This window comes from Neophocaena asiaeorientalis, unplaced genomic scaffold, assembly GCF_003031525.2.
Source record: "Neophocaena asiaeorientalis asiaeorientalis breed wild unplaced genomic scaffold, Neophocaena_asiaeorientalis_V1.1 scaffold312, whole genome shotgun sequence".
Classification (NCBI taxonomy): domain Eukaryota; kingdom Metazoa; phylum Chordata; class Mammalia; order Artiodactyla; family Phocoenidae; genus Neophocaena; species Neophocaena asiaeorientalis.
The window spans coordinates 1853267-1874223 of NW_020174707.1; the positions used below are offsets into that span (position 1 = coordinate 1853267).

The 20957-nt window shown below is 41.0% G+C and overlaps 1 non-coding gene and 1 pseudogene across 1 annotated transcript; one reads left to right on the forward strand and one right to left on the reverse strand.

Moving 5' to 3' along the window:
* Positions 1-1807: 1807 nt before the first annotated feature.
* Positions 1808-1914, forward strand: LOC112409637 (U6 spliceosomal RNA). Its single transcript, XR_003005189.1, has one exon. It is a non-coding gene; the product is annotated as a U6 spliceosomal RNA (small nuclear RNA).
* Positions 1915-9784: 7870 nt separating this feature from the next.
* Positions 9785-10524, reverse strand: LOC112409614 (tRNA wybutosine-synthesizing protein 3 homolog; annotated as a pseudogene).
* Between the last annotated feature and the right edge of the window lie 10433 nt (positions 10525-20957).

The window sequence follows — 20957 nt, forward strand, 5'->3', positions numbered from 1 at the left end:
CATCAACAAAATTCAAATTGTGGGAAACTCTATAGGTCAAATTGACCATGTTCTTCAATAGGTAACATATAAGGAAAAGAAAGCGATGAAGAAGGAACCTGTAGATTAAAAGAGGTTTAAAAGATGAATCAATAACTTTTTTGTTTGTTTGTTTTTTGTTTTTTGGCGGTACGCGGGCCTCTCACCGCTGTGGCCTCTCCCGCTGCGGGGCACAGGCTCCGGACGCGCAGGTCCAGCGGCCATGGCCCACGGGCCCATCAGCTCCGGGGCATGTGGGATCCTCCCGGACCAGGGCACGAACCCGTGTCCCCCGCATCAGCAGGCGGACTCCCAACCACTGCGCCACCAGGGAAGCCCCGAATCAATAACTTTTTAATGAGCAAGTCTAAACTAGAGTGTCTAAGGATGCACACTTGCATAATGAAGCCATAAAGAAGTGTGAGGAAAGTATTACTATAAAAATCAGGATCGTGGGCATGGAGTGGCTGGCAAAGTACTACTTCTTCACCTGGATGGTAGTTATGAAGGTGTGACCTTATAATAACTCACTAATCTATACATTGGTTTTGTGTGCATTTCTGTGTTTTATCTTAAAATAAAAATATAACTAAGTGGTACCCAGACTACCATGTGCATGTGGACAGCTGGTCAGAAAGAAAGACGACAGGACAAGTGGTGAGGCCTCAGAGTTCGCCTAAGCACCAAGCGTTTGCCCAGCTACATGTGGGCAGGGGGCTATATACTTGTATCATGAATTGGGGTCAAGACAGAGTTTTCAATTCCTGGCAGAAATGAAGAGGAAAGGGCTCAGAAGTTGTTTTACGCCAACAGTATTTTAGTTCCTGGAGCAATTTTGTTCTCTGGTCATCATAGCTCAGGCCAGTCAATTGCCCACAAAAACTTGGAATTACACCTTCAGAACTGTGTTGTTTAAAGGATGTGAGTGAGGAAGTACTAGTTTTAGACACCTCATTTCATTACAGAGTAATGATACAGCATCCATATCAGCAATGCACTTAAAGCTGTCTCCAAGGCCGCAGCTAGCTCTTTTTCTACCAAGAAATGTGGAGAAAGTGAGGAGCTTATGACATAAACGATACCAAAAAGCCCACATGAAAGTCCCCAAGGGGAAGGTAATATAAAATGTCAGAGTAGGAGAAATAATGCCAAAGAATCTACCAAAGATTATATTTAAAAGTAGGATACCAATAAACACCTATTAGAATCCTAAAATCCACAAACATGTCAACACCAATTGCTGGCAAGGATGTGGAACAACAGAAATTCTAGCCACTTTGGAAGACTAGTTGGGCAATTTCTTATAGAGCTAAACGTAGTCTTACCACACAATATAGCAATTGTGCTTCTAGGTATTTACCCAACTGATTTAAAAGTTATGTCCATATAAAAACCTGCATGCGGGGCTTCCCTGGTGGCGCAGTGGTTGAGAGTCTGCCTGCCGATGCATTATAATCACCAAAAAGTGGGGCAACCAAGAGGTCCTTCAGTGATAAAAAGGAATGTGCTATCAAACCACGCAAAAAATATGGATGAATCTTAAATGCATATAGCTAAGTTCAAGTACCCAGTCTGAAAAGGCTATATACTGTATGGTTCCATTTATATAACATTCTGGAGAAGGCAAAACTGTAGAGATAGTAAGTAGATCAGCAGTTGCCAGGGGTTTGAGGAAGGGGGAGGGTTGAACAAGTGAAGCACAGGGGATTTTTACGTCAGTGAAACTATTTTGTGTGATAGTATACTGGCAGATACATGGTGCTACGCATTTGTCAAAACCCATAGAACTGTGCTCGCTTCGGCAGCACATATACTAAAATTGGAACGATACAGAGAAGATTATCATGGCCCCTGTGCAAGAATGACACGCAAATTTGTGACGCGTTCCATATATTTATCTGCATAATTTTCCATTACATAAATGCATCAAAATCTGTTTTGCTACTAATGGATATTTTTTTCAAAAATGTTTTGCTCTTACAAACAAGATTATGATGAATACCTCTGTAAAAACATTTCCCATCTGGGTAAACAAATCTTATGACAAATTCTCAAAAAAAAAAAAAAAAACCCATAGAACTTTACAGCTTACAGAGGGAGCTTATCTCAACAGATGCAGAGAAAGCTTTCGAAAAAATTCAACACCAATTTATGATAAATACCCTGCAGAAAGGAGGCATAGAGGGAACTTTCCTCAACATAATAAAGGCCATATATGAAAAACCCACAGCCAACATCATCCTCAACGGTGAAAAACTGAAACCATTTCCACCAAGATCAGGAACAAGACAAGGTTGCCCACTCTCACCACTCTTGTTCAACATAGTTTTGGAAGTTTTAGCCACAGCAATCAGAGAAGAAAAGGAAATAAAAGGAATCCAAATCGGAAAAGAAGAAGTAAAGCTGTCACTGTTTGCAGATGACATGATACTATACATAGAGAATCCTAAAGATGCTACCAGAAAACTACTAGAGCTAATCAATGAATTTGGTAAAGTAGCAGGATACAAAATTAATGCACAGAAATCTCTGGCATTCCTATACACTAATGATATCATTTAGGAGGTCTAGGGATCCCAAGATGGAATACAGACTGTGACAAAAGAATCTAACTACATTACAAATGCATGAAATAACTTCACTGAGGGGGGTGGGAAAAAAGGTAAGTTCCTAAGTAACTTTGGAAAGGAGTGGATACTGTAAGACTAAAAACAAAAGAAACTGTGTATAAGCAGCACATTCCGGTTGATAAAGTGGTTTCCCATGGAGGGTAGAGGTTAACAATTCTAACGCTGCTGTACGTGTATCCTGGACATGAGCAATTAAGCAAATAGGTGGCAGATCATGGAAGCCAGGTTTCTCGCCGTTAGAGGGGAAGGTTCCAGACAAGCAAGAGGAGAAGGCTAGAATAATCCTTTTGGTACTGGATTAAACTTGGAGGCATCAGTATGGAGATATGTTTAGCTTAATATCGAGATAGATGAATACATATAGAACTATTTATAGATATGTAGATATACATTGGTTAGTATACACACGTTTCCTTACTCCATCAGCTGAGAATGCTAAGAAGCAATGATGAACTAGTAACAATGAACACACCTAGCGCCTAGGTATTGGTTTCTAATACCATTTTCTAATTAAAAAAAAAAGGCACCCAGGCTCTTTGCAGAAATGGCTGATTCTAGAGCTGGGGCAGGGGATATACAAAATAAGCCTAGGGCTTCCCTGGTGGCGCAGTGGTTGAGAGTCTGCCTGCTGATGCAGGGGACACGGGTTCGTGCCCCGGTCCGGGAAGATCCCACATGCCACGGAGCAACACACACACACACACACACTCAAGGGGTATGGCTAAAGGACAAGGAGTCAGGGACTTCCCTGGCAGTCCAGCGGTTAAGACCGTGCTTCCACTGCAGGGGCACAGGTTCGATCCCTGGTCAAGGAACTAAGAACTGAAAGAGCTCCCAGTAGCCAAAGCTAGAACAATTCGAGTAACAAAATATAGTACTATTGGATTATAACCCACATATTCATGAGTCCATACTCATGATATAAATGATCGAATAGATAAATAGGTAAGTGGGGAAGAAGAGACAAATGTCCCTGTGCCGAAGAATTCCGAGTAATTTATGTAGATACTCCACCCTTTAGGAGGTAGAGTATATCTCCCAACTCCTTAAGTGTCAGCGGTATATAGTAATGTCCTTACAAAGAGAAGAGTATGGAAAGGCAGGGCAGGGCGGGAGGAAGGAGCAGCTTTATGGTAGAGAAATCTGACAAACACTGTATCAGCCTGGTGGTCAAGGTCAACACTGATAGTGATGTCATGTTGATAGTTTGTACACGTGATATGATGTAATGAGAACTGCACTTTACCTCTATGGTCTTTCTCCCCAAAACCTGTAACTCCAGTCTAATCATGAGAAAAAACACCAAACACATCCCCATTGGAGGACGTGCTACAAAACATCTGACCACAACTCCTCTGAATCCTTGTCTCACGGTCCGCTTCTAGAAGAGCACAAGCTAAGAGAGCCTTCAAGTTCATTTAGTCCAGGAAAGAAAAAAAGAGGTGAAGTGACATCCCCCAGCCCTCACACTTAATTAGTAGCAGAGCTGGGTCAGTGACTCACACAAAGTAAGAGCTCAAAAAACTATTGGTTGAAGAATTAAGAATGAAGGTGTAGAACCCATGTTTCCTGCCTGCTAGTTTGGTGCTCTTTCCACGAAGCAATTTACCCTTAGTTATTAAAAATTCCACAACATTTGGGGGCTACGATTTCATAGATAAACACACAGATGGATATGGTAACTGTCAACCATTAGGACTGGAACTTATTCCTTATGAAAGGCTGGATGTTTGAAGGGGTCAGGGACCACCTGGGAATGGTAAAGTTGGAAATGGGATAGGAGTTAAGATCAGAAATGAGGGGAGGGTCACCAGGCTGAGTGGCACAAGCAGGAGCCCAGAGTGGCATCGGTGTATGAGTCACCAAATCCAAGCAAGAGAAGAGGCAGTAGGGTCACAGCGCTGGCAAGAAGCAAGGTAGCAGAAAATAGGATGCATCCGGGATGGCTTTGGACAAAGTGCTGTGGAAAGCCCTCCCCTGTCATGGGACCCTATGGAAGGGTCCTGTTGTCTTAAAGTGGCAGTGTTCAGAATGTGCTACAAGCAATTCACAAAATTACAATTCTTGAGGTTGACAGACTGTGACACAGATTGCTAGTTACCTATCCACTGTTCATTCTCCCCTTCTTTGTTATGAACAGAAACCCTATATTATTGGGGGTGGCAATGCGCTTAGCTTTAAAACAATACTTTTCCAGCTTTCCCTGCAGATACTGATGGCTGATAGGGTGAAAGCAAAAGTCATTGCGTGAGACTTCTGAGAAAGCTTTGTAAAGAAAACTGACTAATGCAAGTGATTTAACCTTTTGCCCTTGCCCTTTCCTCCTGCCTATGGCCTTGAATGTGTATATATAATGGCTGGGTTGCAACAGCCATCATGGACTGTGAAGCAATCTTGATGATGGGAGCCATGCACCAAATATAGGGGAGCAGAAAGAAGGGTCCTGGGTCCTAGATGTGTGTAGAGCTGCCATATCAGCCCTGGATGCCTACTCCGGAACTCCTTTCACGGGAGAAAAAAAAATAAACCCCTATCATGTTTAAGCCACTGTACTCTGGGTTTCTGTTACACGCTGTGGAATCTAATCCTAACTGATACATTGACCGAGGAAGGGAAAATTTAAATTTTACGTATGAATTATCCTAAAGAAAAATGCCAGAAATGTTAGGTTTCCTAAGGTAATGATTAAGCCACTTAAATCTGAAATCATTGACCGATATATATAAGGAAAAGAGGAACTTTAACTCAGCCAATCGTTGTATTTTTTGACAAAGGAAAAGTCCGCGTGAGCAAATTTGTGGTGCTGGGTTATGTGCTGCTGTACCTTTGCTATGCTATGGCTTTGGTGAGGGAGCACGCAGACCATCTTGAAGCGCTCAGACTCGATGTTGGTTTCTACGATACTATGATTTATAAGAAATATAGAGATTTGGTCATTCAGATGACCAAAATACATTTCTCACATATATTTGGTCTTCATCCACAGTTCCTCGCTCATAGTTACCCAAACCCTTGGAATTTCCTGAGCAATGAGAACAATAGGAACATCTTTCATTAAAATATTCGTTCTCTTGCCCTCAGTTTCCTTCAGAGACATTAAGGTGCAATGGGTGTCTTGTTATTCACAACAAGCCCCTTTCTACCACAACTGGGTTCATGTTAATGAGGTGACTTTGGAGAGCACCTAAAGATGGGGGCTACTAGGGAAGCCAACCAAGAATAGAGGGGGTGGAACTTTCAGTCCCACCACCTGATTTCCGGGCAGGGGAGAGGGGCTGGATGCTGACTCAACTGCCAATAGCCAATGCGTTAATCAATCGTGCGTATCTAATGAAGCTTCCAAAAGAACCCCAAAAGGAGGGGGTTTGGAGAGCTTCCAGGTTGGGCAACCAGAATGCTTCCATGTGCCCCACGCTGGGCCCCAAACTCCACGAGGACAGAAGCTCCCTTGGTCAGGACCTCGTCCTGTGTATCTCTTTATCTGACTGTTGATTCATATCCTTTAATATCCTTTGTAGTAAACCTGTAATCTAGTGAGTGAACAGGTTTCCTGAGTTCTGTGAGCTGTTCTAACAAATTAATCAAACCTAAGGAGGGGGTCATGGGAATCTCTGATGAATAGCCAGTTGATCAGAAGTTAATGTTGTATGTGTGTTGATATCACACACACACACACACACACACACACACAATGGAATACTATTTAGCCATAAAAAGAGAATGAAATCCTGCTATTTGCAACAATATGGATGGACCTAGAGGGCATTATACTAAGTGAAATAAATCAGACAGAGAAAGCCAAACACCGTATGATCTCACTTACATGTGGAATTTAGAAACAACACAACAACAAACCAAGCTCATAAATACAGATAAGAGATTGGTGATTGCCAGAGGTGGGGGATGGAGGCTAGGGGTGAGAGAAGTGAGTGAAGGGTGTCAAAAGGTACAAACTTCCAGCTATAAAATAATTAAATCATGGGGATGTAACGTAAAACATGGTGACTACAGTTAATAATACTGTATAGCATATTTGAAAGTTGCCAAGAGAGCAGATCTTAAAAGTCCTCATCACAAGAAAAAAAATGTTTGTAACTATGTATGGCGACAGATGTTAACGAGACTTACTGTGATGGTCATTTCACAATACATACAAATATCAAATCTGTACATCTGAAACATATATAATGTTATGTGTCAATTATACCTCAATTAAATTTTTTTAATTATGTCAAATAATTTAAAATATATAGTGTTGACTGTACATCTCTTGTGGGATATATCCTATAGACAAAAGAAATTTTAGAAAATCTTAAACTTTTAGTGATGATTCTACTATTGCTTTTTTGAAACTATTAGTGTCTGTGATATATATACTTTACCCAGTAAAAATAACTAGGACTCCCTGGACCAGGATATATACAAGATAAGCTATTAAAACACAAAACATGGAAGCTATCAAATATTATTGATGTCAAAAGGGCACAGTAATCAATTTTAAGGGGTTCTACTCGCTAAAGATGGAACAATTTGAACATTAAAAAGAACAATGATCCTAAAGTCAGGAATAAGATAAGAAGGCCTGCTCCTAACACTTCCATTCAACATGGTACTGGAGGTTCTATCCAGGACAACTTGGCAAGAAAAAGAAATAAGAGCCATCTAGATGGGAAAGGAAAAAGGAAAAATATCTCTATTTGCACATGACATGATCTCGTAAATAGAAAATCCTCAGAAATCCCCTAAAAAACTACTAGAACTAATAGTTCAGCAAGATTGCAGGATACAAGATCAATAAACAAAAACCAACTGTACGTCTATACACTAGCAATAAACACTCTGAAAATAAACAATTCCATTTATGACAGCATCAAATAATACTTAGGAATAAATTTAACAAGAGAAGTGTAAAACTTATACACTGAAAATTACAAAACATTGTTGAAAGATTAAAGATTTAAATAAATGAAAACTTATCACATGTTTATGGGTAAGGTAGTAATACTTCCCAAAGTGATCTACAGATCCAGTGCAATACCTATCAAAATCCCAGCTTGCTTTTTTGCAGTAATTGACAAGCTAATCCTAAAATTCATATGGAAATGCAAGAGACCCACGATAGCCAAAACCTTGAAAAAGAACAAAGTTGGAAGACTCACATTTCCTGATTTCAAAACTTACTACAAAACTGTTATAATCAAGACAGTGTGACACTGGAATAAAGACAGACATATAGATCAATGCAACAGAACTGAGAATCCAGAAATAAACCCACTCACTTACAGTCAAACAATTTTCAACAAGCGTGCCAAGACTATTTAATGGGAAATGAAGAGTCTTTTCAAGAAATGGTGCTGGCCCCCGTGTTCATAGCAGTACTATTTACAATAGCAAAGACATGGAAGCAACATAAATGTCCGTTGACAGAAGAATGGATAAAGAAGATGTGATACATATATACAGTGGAATACCACTCAGCTACAAAAAAGAATGAAATAATGCCATTTGCAGCAACATGGATGGACCTAGACGTTATCATACTAAGTGAAGTAAGTCAAAGACAAACACCATATGAAACCACTTATACGTGGAATGTTAAAAAATGATACTAATGAACTTATTTACAAAAGAGAAATAGACTCACAGACATAGAAAACAAACTTATGGTTACCAACGAGGAAAGGGGGGAGGGATAACTTTTGAATTTGGGATTTACAGATATATAAAATAGATAAACAGCAGGGAACTATACTCAATATCTGGAAACAACGGGGAACTACATTCAATATCTTATAATAACCTATAATGGAAAAGAATCTGAAAAAGAATATGTATATCTGAATCATTTTGCTGTGCACCTGAAATACTGTAAATCAACTATACTTCAATAAAATGTTTTTAAATTTTTAAAAAAAGAAGTGGTGCTGGGTCGTCTAGATATCCACTTGCAAAAGGATGAAGTTGGGGGCTTCCCTGGTGGCACAGTGGTTGAGAGCCTGCCTGCCGATGCAGGGGACACGGGTTCGTGCCCCAGTCCGGGAAGATCCCACATGCCGCGGAGCGGCTGGGCCCATGAGCCATGGCCGCTGAGCCTGCGCGTCCGGAGCCTGTGCTCCGCAATGGGAGAGGCCACAACAGTGAGAGGCCCGTGTACCGCAAAAAAAAAAAAAAAAAGGATGAAGTTGGACACTTACCTCACAACATACACAAAAAATTAATTCAAAATGGATTAAAGACCTAAATATAAGAGTTTAATCTATAAAACTCTTAGAAGAAAATATAGGAGTAAATATTCATGACCTAGGGTTAGGCAATGGATTCTTAGATACAACACCAAAAGCACAAGCAGCAACAACAGAAGAGAGAAATTAAACTATACCAAAACTAAAATCTTTTATGCTGCAGACAATACTTCAAGAAAGTGAGAAGACAAAGGCCAGAAGGAAATTTTGCAAATATATCCTTAAGAAGGGACTTATATGGAGAATATGTTTTTTTGGTTTTTGGGGGGGGGGTTTGGGGTTTTTTTTGCGGCACGCGGGCCCCTCGCCACTGCGGCCTCTCCCGTTGCGGAGTACAGGCTCCGGACGCGCAAGCCCAGCGGCCACGGCTCACAGGCCCAGCCGCTCCGCGGCACGCGGGATCCCCCCTGACCGGGGCACGAACCCACATCCCCCGCATCGGCAGGCGGATTCCCAACCACTGCGCCACCAGGGAAGCCCCAGAATATGTTTAAAAAAAAAAAAAAAACTCTTAAAACTCAATAATAAAAAGACAACCCAACCTAAAAATGAGCAGAGGATCTTTTTTTTTGGCATTAAAAATCATAATTTTATTTTTTCAATGACTATGTGACTAAAAAAGATGGTATTTAAGAGCAAATATTATACACAGGTATTTTTTAAAGCTAAGGGTTTCTCTAAAATATAGAAAAAAATTAAATCTTGCTTTACTGACAGGCTGATACACTCAACAGACTAAAATACTCTTATATAGAGCAACTTTATAAAATCTATTAGAAAAATTATTCTACCAAGACACTTTGGAACCAAATCTCAGCAGTCTTCAGGGAAGACAGTTACACCCTGATTCCTGGATCATCGTGATCATCATTTTCAAGTTATTTATCACTTTCTTCAGTAATACATTTGCCATGTGCTTTTTCTGGGTTTCTTTTTTTCTTATGAGTATATGATGAGTTATTTTTCTCTTTGATTTTCTCTTTGGGATGAGAGGTAGTAGAAATAGTTTCTTTTTACAAAGCATGTTATAGGCAGAAAACCTTTCAATTCTCTTCTTGCTTTCCTCCATTTTTTGATTTGCTTATCTTTAACAGGAAGTCAATATATTCCTCTGTCACCATCAGTTTTCCTTTATGGCTTAATGGAACTTCTAAGCCATGTGTGCTCTGGACAGCCAACACAGTCTTTCCTCTCTTTCCCACTATTACGCCAGAGCTCCTGAAAGCAGAATCTATTGCCACTGAATGCTATAAATTCAAGTATAATCACAAAATTTTTCCAGAATCTGTGCATCCTGCAACTGTTCACACTGCACATGAAGAACAAGTGGTTCAAATTTCAAAATGGCACCACCATTCGCTTTCTTTAGGGCTACAATCACATCATCTTTCACGTACAGTTTGTGTGTAACCAGTAGCCAGCAACGGTTTTGTTTCTGAACCTCAAAACCATTTATACCCCCGTCTAGGAGGATGATGCAGCCAGCGCAGGAACTGGCGGTGAAAAACTGTTCTCGCCCAGTCAAGGGCTGCACAAGCTCTACCACATCCTCGTCCACACTGCCTTTCCAGCTGAGGCCCACTTTGCTCAGACACTTGCACCTTCCATCTCTTGAACGCTGCGCTACTATCCATGCAAGGAGGGAGTTAGGGTCTGCACTCTCACATTAGCCTCGCCTTTCCCTGGGGGCAGCCATATTGAAGCCAGTGGTGGCCAGAAATGTCCAAACTCTAGAGGATCTGAGTAGACATTTCTCAAAAGAAGATGTACACGCCAATAAAAATGTGAAAAGATACCTCAAAACTGGGGTGGGGGAAGAACGTGAAAAGATGCTCAATATCATTAGTCATTAGAAAAATGCAAATCAAAACCACAATGAGATACCACTTTCCACCCAGGTTAGCTATAATCAAAAATACACATGATAATAAGTGTTGGTGACGATGTGGAGAAATTGAGACCCTTATATGTTGTTGGTGGGAATGTAAAATGGTGCAGCTGCTTTGGAAAACAATTTGGTAGTTGCTCAAAATGTTAAACATACAGTTACCATATGATCCAGCAATTCCACTCCTAGGTATATACCCAAGAGAAATGAAAACTTACGTCTGCACAAAAACTTGTATGTGAATGTTCATTGCAACATTATTCATAATAGCCAAAAAGTGAAAATAACCTTGTATTTGTTTCCTAAGGCTGCAGGGCGGCTAAAAACAACAGAAATTTATTCCCTCACAGTTCTGGAAGCCAGAAGTCTGAAATCAAAGTGCTGGTAGGGCTGTGCTCCCTCTGAAGTTTCTAGGGCAGAATCCTTCCTTGCCTCTTTCAGCTTTTGGTGTCTCCAGTGGTTCCTTGGCTTATTGTGACCCCATCAATCCAATCTCTGCCTTGATCTTTACATGTCTCCTCCTTCTCTCTCTCTCTCTCCTCTATGTGTCTCTTATAAGGATATTTGTCACTGGATTTAGGGCACACTGGGATGATCTCATCTTGAGATCCCTAACTTAATTACATGTGCAAAGAAGCTTTTTCCAAATAAGGTCATGTTCACAGGTTTCAGGGGTTAAGAGATGGCCATATCTTTTTGGAGGCCACCATTCAACCCTCTACAAACCCAAAGGTCCATCAACTGATGATGAGTAAACAAATATGGTTCATCCATACAATGGAATATATTTTGGTGCTAAAATGTACTGACACATGCTACAGCATGGATTAACCTTGAAAATATTATACTCAGGGAAAGAAGCCAAAGGCTACATGTGGTGCAATTCCATTCAAAGGAAATGTCGAGAATAGGCAAATCAATAGAAACAGAAAGTAGATCAGTGGTTGCGTAGGGTTGTTGGAGCCTTAGGCAGGCTGGGGAGCAACTGCTAACGGGTATAGGGTTTCTTTTTGGCAGAATGAAAATGTTCTAAAATTATATTATGGTAATGATTGCACAACTCTGTGAATACACTAAAAACCATTGAATTGTGCATTTTAAATGGGTGAATTGTATGGTATGTGAATTAGAATCTCAATGAAACGGTTAAAAGTGAGGAATTAAAAAAATGAATGTAATGAATTGAAATACATGACATATGCTAAAAATCCATAGGCTCGTAATGATTTTTCTAAAAAGCTCTTTGGTCATCTTTAGACAATACTGGTGAACAAAGGTAAGGAATCAAGCACTTATTCTGCCTCTCTTATATGAACTGTACTTCAGGGTATCCAAACAGTTGAGAAAAGAAAGTTCTTTATTACAGAAAAATTCCCACTAATAAAGGCAGAAGGAATGACAATTAGAAGCTCACAAATTTGTAAGCCCTAATGAAATAATGGATCAAGGCAACGTTTTCCATCAGGTGAAAGGCTGATGGATTAAAGACCTAAATATAAGACTGGATACTATGAAGTATTCTTGCCAGTAAAATCAAACCTGAATTTGATCAAGCCTGTAAACCTAACTGCCACTTTATAGGAAACACAGGGTTTAAAGGAACATATTAAATGACACTGGAGACATGGATACAATCAGCCAAATACTGACTGTGGGAAATTTGCCAGAGCAGATGTGTCCATTTTTTTCTGCAAACAAATAGCAAGAATATAAGAGGAAGGAGTCACCTATCAAAAAGACTTGAGATACATTAACCACATGCAATGAGGGACCCTGTCTGGTTCCTCATTTGAAGAAACCAACTATTAAAACAAATAACTATGAGATAATGTGGAAGATTTTGAACACTGACTGGATATAAATGATATTTTTAAACTGTCAATATTTTTTAGCTGTGATAAGGGTTATGCCTGGGGGAAAAAGTTTTTACCTTTTAGAGATACATACTTAAATATTTACAGATGAGAAGACATAATGTCTGGGACTTGCTTTAAGATAATCTCATGGTGGGGTGAAAAACGTAGTTGGGAATGTAGAGGAAACAAGATTGGTCATCTGTTCGTAATTGTTGAAACCACGTGATGGGTACATGGTGGTTCATACACTGTCCTACTAGTATATATGTTTGGAAATGTTCCAGAGTAAAAAGGGGTTTTTTAAGTGTTCTTTGAGTTGAGGCTTGAGTATGTTTTTTCCATATAAATCCGTATGTTTTTTGCCTAGTAAAGTTTATGGGAATTCCTTTTTGCCTAATCTGACTAAAGCAGATCATTTGGACGGCAGAGGGGCATGCTTTGAAATTGGGTCTGTGGTTTATTTATTTATTTTTTTAATTGAAGTATAGTTGATTTACAATGCTGTGTTGTGTTTCTGGTATACAGCAAAGTGATTCGGGGTGTGTGTGTGTGTGTGTGTGTGTGTGTGTGTACATATTCATTTTCGTATTCTTTTCCATTATGGTTTATTGCAAGCCTGAGTTTGAGTTCTAGCACCAGTATTCACTAACTTTGTCAGATACTTAACATTTCTGAAGCTCAAAGCTCAATTTCTTCACTGGTCAAGCAGGCATCATAATAATAGCTCTCACCTGGGGTTGCTTGGGGGGATTAAATAAGATAGAGAATACAAAGCACTCAGCACTTGGCACAGTGGCTGGCCGTGCTCCATAGATATTAGGGGCAGCTAATGCTTAATTGTTTCAGTTATCTATTGTGGGTTCACTTGGATCAGCTGGGAGCTTCTTCTACTCTGTCTGCTGTCAGCTGGGACTACAGTCATCTGGTGGTTGAACTGGGCTGGAACAACCAAGACGACTCACACAGATGGCCGGCAGTTGATGTCACCCGTTGGCTGAGAGCTCAGCTAGGGCTGTTGTCCACAGCATCTACGCATGGCCTCTCCATGTCACTCGGGCTTCTCACTTGATGGTGGAGGAAGTGCCCAAGAGCGAAGAGGAAGCTGCCAGTTCTCAGGGCGTGCAACTGGCACAGGGTCACTTCTGCCACATTCTGTTGGTTAACGAGTGGCAAGCCCTGTTCAGACACAACGGTAGAGGAAATAAACTCTACCTCTTAATGCGGACAGGGGCAAAGAATTTGTAGCCCTCTTTAATCTACCACCAAGTGTTCCTGTTTCCTCAGTACTTGGTCCATAGATAAAAATATAGATTCCAAGAATCACACCAAAAAAAGTACTCATATATGTCTCTAGAAGGTAACTGGACCACACTGGCTGATACTTTTCTTGCTTCTCTGCAGACTAAGCCAGGGCCTGGGGAATCAGAGGGGCTAGGCAGCCGCTAGCCCCTCACCCCTGAGAGGAGAAACCAGGGCAGGACCAAGTCTTCACTGCAGAAACACCTTGGCATGAGTCAGTGGTTCTCAAAAATAATTTATGAGACCAAATTAGGTCATCTATTTTTAATTTTTATGGTTATTAATTTGACAAATTGTAATTCAATACTGTTCTCCCAGGCAATAATTCTGGAGACTTGAGGAAATATTAGCATTCCCTTCCAAGGTATTCTTTCCTTAATTCTTTAGTTCCAAGGCATAACAGCTTTCCACATATTTCTTCTCTTATCCTTTGACCAACAATTGCTGACTCTCGTGTATTCTAGAGCTAATAAATGCAAAGTTAGGGGCAAGCTTGGGCAATGTGAATTTTACCTAAAGAGCTTTGCTTCTAATTGGAACACTTACAGTAAACAAATGATTGATAAAGACACCCAGTCACCTCTATAAACAAGGAAGCGGGGAATCCAGCCATGCTGAACACTGTGTTTATTTTCCACTGGAAGAGGATGTAAACTGCTAATCACAAGCATGCCACCGTTTAATTTCTATACAAGACCCCTTCCTGGCTTTCTATAAAGCAAAATAATGATGGCAGTTTTGCTCACTAAATTTCTTTGTGCAGAATTGTTAACTGCTATTAATTTTAGCATAGCTTATCAAAAAACAAATGACCAAACAAACAAACCGAAAGGCCTTAAAAAAAAAAACCCTTAGGTGCTTCTAAGCTTGGAGTCGTTTTGCTGTTGAAAAGATCCCAGCTGACAGCTGTGATATAAATGTATGGAGAAGGAAATAAATACTGGCTCTTTGACCATGACCTGGAAGTTATGTCAGAAGAGTCTGGCATTGTATCAATTGGCCATAAAGCAAATATGGGAGGGAGGGGATGGAGAGGATGGAATGGCCACATGTTTCTGGCCCTATCTGAAGTTCTGAGCACATCAGAGCATACAGCTAGAGGCTCAGAATCATCGTGATGATACACAAGTGGGTGAAATCATTTCCTTAGAAATGAACTGTCCTTGTCTAAGCTAAGACCCTTGCTGACATATTTGAGAAGATTTCTGACTTTTTAAGACCCTTTCTGACTTATTCAAGCCCTTCCTGACTTGTTTCAGACTCTGTCTGATGAATTAGATACCCTTCCTAACTTGTATGGCATCCTTCCTAACTTGTTCAAGACTCTTCCCGACATGTTTGAGACCATCCCTAACTTGTTTCAGACCTATCTTTTCATGTCAGAGCTTTCTGACATATTTGAGATCGTTCCTGATTTGATTGGGATACCTCCTGATGGACTTGAGACCCACCCTGATGTTTTTGAGACTAGTCCTGAGGACTCTGACATGCTTCCTGATAACATTGGAGACAACCCCCAACATATTTAAGACTCTTCCTGCCTGTCTGAGATCCTTCCCAATATATCTAAATCTTTGACAACTTGGAGACCCATGCTGATTTGAGACTATTCCAGACTTGTTCGAGAACTTTCCTGGTGTGTTTAAGACCATTCCTGATGTGTTGAGATTCTTCCTCTCTGTTTTAGACTCACATATTTAAAACTCTTCTGGACAATTTTAGATGCTTCCTAACTTGTTTGAGATGATACCTGCCGTGTTGGAGACCCCATCTGACATATTTCAGACCCTACTGACGTGTTTGTGACCCTTCATGACTTGTTTGACAGCCTTTGACACTATGTGAGAAACTTCTTGACATGCTTGAGACTCTTCCTAAGATGTCTGAGCCCCTGACTGATTTGAGAAAATTCCTCATGTATTTCATCCTCTTCCAGACATGTTTCAGATCCTTCGCTACTTGTTGGAGACTTCCTGACGTTTTAGAGAACTAGGTTGATTATTTGAAACTCTCTCTTTCTATTTGTGACCTTTCCAAAAATATTTGAGACACTTTTTGTGTGTGTGTGTGGTATGCGGGCCTGTCACTGCTGTGGCCTCTCCCGTTGCAGAGCACAGGCTCCGGACGCACGGGCTCAGCAGCCATGGCTCACGGGCCCAGCCGCTCCGCGGCATGTGGGATCTTCCCAGACCGGGGCACGAACCCGTGTCCCCTGCATCGGCAGGCGGACTCTCAACCACTGCGCCACCAGGGAAACCCTGAGGCACTTCTTGACTTGTTGAGACTCTTCCTGACTGAGACCCTTCCTGAGGTAATGAAAACGCTTCCTGAGATCTTCCTGCCATGTTTGAGACTCTTCCTGGCTTGTTTGAGAACATTCATGACACATTTGAGACCCTTGCATATATCTGACCCCTTCCTGGCTTGCTTGAAACCGTTTCTGACTGTTTGAATCTCTTCTTGACATTTTTGAGACACTTTTTGAGGTGTCAGAGATAACTTGTTTGAGATTGTACCTAAAGTATTTGAGACCCTTCCTGACTTGTTTTGACAGTCTTTATGACTACGTGGCACCATTCCTAAGTTGTTTTAGTTTCTTTCTGATGTGTATTAGATTCTTCTTGTCTATTTGAGACTCTTCATGACTTACTGTCAATGCCTACTGAGTATGAGATCCTTCCTGACATATTTGAGACCCTTCTTGACTTATTTGAGACCATTTCTGACATGTTTGAGACCCTATCTGACTTAATGAGATGCTTCCTAAGAGGTTTGAGAACTTTTCTATTTGAGACTCTGCCTTTTGAGACGCTTCCAGATGTATTTAAGACTATTCCTGAAATGTTTCCAACTTCTCCTGGTGTGTTTGAGACCCTTCCTGACTACTTTAAGACTGTTCCTGACTTGTTTTGAGCTACTTCCTGACATATTTGAGCCCCTTCCCAACATGTTTGAAACTCTTCTTGACTGTTTGAGCCACTTCCTGTCATGCTTGAGATCCTTGCTGATGTATGTGAACAATTCCTGCATGGTTGAGACCTTTTATGACATACGTGAGACACTTCCTAACCTACTTGAGACTTTTCCTCATGTCTTGAAAGACTCTTTGATTTATTTGAAACCCTTCCCGACATATCTGAGACTCATCCTAACTTGTTTGAAATTCTTTTTGACATTTTTGAGACTGTCTATTGGAGACCATTTTGTATGTATTTTAAACTCTACCTGAGGAATCTGAGACCATTTCTGACCCGTTTAAGACCCTTCCCTATTTTTCTGAGACTCTTTCTGATATATTTGAAAACCTTTCTGACTTGTTTGAAACTCTTGCTGAGCTGTTTGAGACCATTCCCGAAGTACCTGAGACTCTTCCTGGTTCTGAGATCCTTACTAATGTACTTAAAACTCTTCCTGATTACAATCAGATACTGACTTTTGGGGAAACAACTTTCCAACATATTTGAGACCCTGCCTGCCTGTTTGAGAAACACCCTTACAAGTATGAGGCCCTGCTTGACATTTCTGTGACCCTTTTGGACTGTTGGAGACTCTTAGTGATGACTTTGGCACCCTTCTTCGCTTGTCTCACAGCCTTTCTGACCCTTGGAAAGCCTCCCAGACATGTCTGAGACCCTTCCTGACTAGTTGCGATCCTTGCTGAGGTATATGAGAATTTTCCTGACATATTTAAGACTATTACTAACCTGTGTGAGACTTTTCCTGATACATTTGAGACTCCCTCTCAGTTTGAGATGCTGTCTATTTAACACTGTCAAGACTTGTTTGAGACTGATGTATTTGAGACCCTTCCTAATGGCTTTGAAACATGCTTTAAAATCTTCCTGAGTGTTTGAGCTCTTTAGTGATGTATTTGAACCATTCTTGTATGGTGGAGACCCTTGCTGAGATATTGGAGGCATTTCCAGCCTTATTTACAATCCTTCCTGAGGATTCCCTGGTGGTCCAGTGATTAGGACTCCGAGCTTCCATTGCCAGGGGCCAGGGTTTGATCCCTGGTCAGGGAACTAAGATCCCACAAGCTGTGTGGCATGGCCAAAAAAAACAATAATGAAAAAACTAAAATCCTTCCTAACATATTTGAGACTCTTCTCAAAGTACTGAGAAACTTCTTGATGTATTTTAAACCCTTCCTGAGATACTTGAAATTCATCCTGACTCATTTGAGACCCTTCCTGACAAGTTTTTTTTGTCTTTTTTTTTTTTTGGCCACGCTTCGTGGCTTGTAGGATCTTAGTTCCCCAGCCAGGTATTGGACCCGGGCCCCAGCAATGAAACCACCTAGTCCTAACCACTGGACTGCCAGGGAATTCCCCTTCCTGACCATTTTTAAATCCTTTCTTAATCGTTTGAGACCATTCCTGAAGTATTTGAGATTCTTCCTGTCTCTGAGACCCTTCCTGGTAAATGTAAAACTCTTCCTAACTACCTTCAGATAGACTCTTCTTGTCTGTTTAAGACACTCCCGGCGACTTCCCTGTTGGTCCAGTGGTTAAGGATCCACCTTCCAATGCAGGGGACATGGGTTCGATCCCTGGTCCAGGAACTAAGATCCCACATGCCACGGGGCAACTAAGCCTGCACGCCACAACTACTGAGCCCATGTGCTCTTGAGCCCACACGCTCTGGAGCCCACGTGCCACAACTAGAGAGAAGCCTACGCACTGCAACGAAGAGCCCATGTGCCACAACTGAGACCCACCACAGCCAAAAATAAACAAATAAATTTTAAAGTGTTATTTTAAAAAAGACACTCTCTCACAAGTTTGAGACTCTACCTTACTACATGAGCCTTCTTGACCGGATGAGACCTCTCTTGATTCGTTCGACAGCATTTCTGACAGATTGAGACCCTTCTGATATATTTGAGATGTTTCCTGAGATAATTCCTTACATATTTAAGACTTTTCCAGACAGTGTGATCCTTTGTGACTAGCTTAAGATGTTACCTGTCATGTGTGAGACCCCTCCCCACCTGCTGGAGACTCTTCCTGAGGTGTTAGAGATTCTCCTTATATATGAGATTCTTCTTCTCAGGGTAAGATACTTCCTAATATATTCAAGACCCTTACTGAGTTGTGTCAGAGCTTCCTGGTGTATTTGAGACTCTTCTCTCTGTTTGAGACCAGTCCTGACACACTTAAGAACCTTTCTGACCTACTTAAAACTCTTGCTGAAATGTCTGAGGCACTTCATTACTTGCTTGAGAAATGTACAGACATGTTTGAGACCCTTATTGTTGTTTTTGAGACCCTTTATCTCTGTGAAAACCCTCACTGATGTCTTTAAACCTCTTCCCGATGACTTTGAGATGCTTCCAGAATTGTTTGAGAAGATTCCTGATGTATTTGAGACTTTTTTTCTGTTTGTGACACTTCCTGACATGCTTGAGTCCCTTCTTAATATGTTTCTTACTCCTCCTGATGTGGCTGGGATTCTTCCTGATGTATCTGAGGCCCTTCTTGACTTTTGAGACCGTTCTTAACACGGTGACACTTGCTTGTATCTGACACACTTCTTTTCTGTTTGCAACCTTTACTGGATTATTAATAACTCTCCTTAACTACATTGAGAAACTTCTTGACTGGTTTGAGATATTCTGTCATGTACTTCAGACTCTTCCTCTCTGCTTCAAATACTTCCTGACAAGTTTAAGACTCCTCCATACGCGTTTGAGACCCTTCATGCTGTATTTAAGAACCTTCCTTGGGCTCCCCTGGTGGCGCAGTGGTTAAGAATCCACCTGCCAATGCAGGGGACATAGGTTCGAGCCCTGGTCCGGGAAGATCCCACATGCCATGGAGCAACTAAACCCATGTGCCACAACTACTGAGCCTGCATGCCACAACTACTGAAGCCCGCATGCCTAGAGCCCGTGCTTCACAACGAGAAGCCACTACAATAAGAAGCCCACACACAACGAAGAGTAGCCCCCGCTCGCCACAGCAAAGATCCAACACAGCCAAAAATAAATAAATTTATAAATAAAAAAAGAACCTTCCTTGTGTATTTAAGACTTCTCCTGAAAAGTTTGAGAGTCACCATGACTTGCTTAAGATTCTTCATGACATGTTTGAGAACTTCTCTGACATGCTTGAGACACTTCTCCTATTGAGACCCTTATTGAAATCTTTGAGCCCTTCTGGATGTGCTTGAGACCCTTCCTTTTTGTCTGAGACCCTTTCTGACAAGATTAAAGCTCTTCCTCACTACTTTGAATACTTGTGGTCCAATTTGAGAGAACTGATGTGTTTCAGACTTTTCCTCTTTCTTGGCAACACTTCCTGTCTTGTCTGAGACACATCCTAACAACCTTGAGACTTGTCCTGATGTATTTGATATCTCTACTGTATTTAGTTTCCTAGGGCCGCTGTAAAAAAAAAAAAAAAGGCAACCCCCCCCCCCCACAAACTGCTTGTCTTAAAATAACAGAAAGTAATTCCCTCACGGTTCAGGCCAGAGGTCTGAAATCAAGGTATCAGCAGGATTGATTCCTTCTGGAGGTTCTGAGGGAGAATCTGTCCCATGCCTCTCTCCTAGTTTCTGGTGGTTGTTGGTATTTCTTGGCATTCCTTGGCTTGTGGACATATCACTCCAATCTCTGCCTCCGCCTTCATATGGCATTCACTTCCCTATGTGTCTTCACATGGCCTTCCTATAAGGACAGCAATTATTGAATTCAGGGCCCATCCTAATCCAGTATGGCCTCGTCTTAACTAATTACATCTGCAAAGACTCTATTTCCAAATAAGGTCACATCCTGAGGTTCCAGGTGTATATGAATTTTGGGGGGACACTATATAACTCACTATAAGACTAAAAATAATTTAGTCCACAACCTCTTAAAAGTGTAAATTAGCACATTTTGGAGGGCCTATTTTAATTTATTAATATTAATCTTCATTCAACACAGGTGCACCTACTAACATATTTGAGATTCTTCCCAACGGTTTGAGACCCTTCAAGACATATTGCAAACTGTCGGATGAATTTGAGACACTTCCTG